Here is an 811-nt window from a genome sequence, read left to right on the forward strand (position 1 = left end):
TTTGGGGATTTGTAATTTGCACTGATGGCAATAATAGAAACTTTTCTTGACCAGTAATGGCTATATTTTTTTTTAATTTAATAATTAAAATTTTTTCGTAAATGTCTAGCTCAATGTACGTGTAACACCGTGCGATAATATACTATCTTTACTTTACACCCAAAAGTCAATATATTCGTGAAACCATGGGCCACATACTGTAAAATAGCGATTTTAGTTTTTCACCCTGACGTAAGCAATTCCAAACTGATTTAAAAAAATTCAGTGAAATGTGCTTGGAGAAGAAGTATGGGTATCAAGTTAAAGAGGAAATTCTGTAGAATTTAATAAGATTTCATTTTTTTGTGCATATGGACCGGTAAGTATTGGAAATGTCCTTTTCACATTTTTTCCTAGAAATTTCGCAATATTTGTTTTCGAAAAAAAAATATGTTAAGGACTTATATAAACTCGATAACATCCTTGAATTTCGTCCTCCTAACATTATCAGCTTAAAAAATTACCTATTCGTCCTTGTGAATCCAAAAAATTTTACTTTTTTAAATTCTAAAGAAATTTCCTTCCTTCCTTCCATTTATTTGGTACCCATATTTTTATTCTACAATGCATTGAATTTTTTTAAATAATTTTTTAAAGTAATCATATCTTTGAAATTACAAAGTCCTTTAAAATAAATTCTGATGCCAGAGAGAAAAAATAAAAACGTCACTTAAAAAAAAAAATAGGTTTTAAACTCAGTTATTTATTTTTTGTTTTATGGTAGGTGTTGACTTTTTTTAAACGTGCCCTTTATTTTGTATTATAATTTAAA

This window comes from Rhagoletis pomonella, unplaced genomic scaffold (assembly GCF_013731165.1).
Source record: "Rhagoletis pomonella isolate Grant_MI unplaced genomic scaffold, Rhpom_1.0 Rhpom_scaffold_00005, whole genome shotgun sequence".
NCBI classification, from domain to species: Eukaryota; Metazoa; Arthropoda; class Insecta; order Diptera; family Tephritidae; genus Rhagoletis; species Rhagoletis pomonella.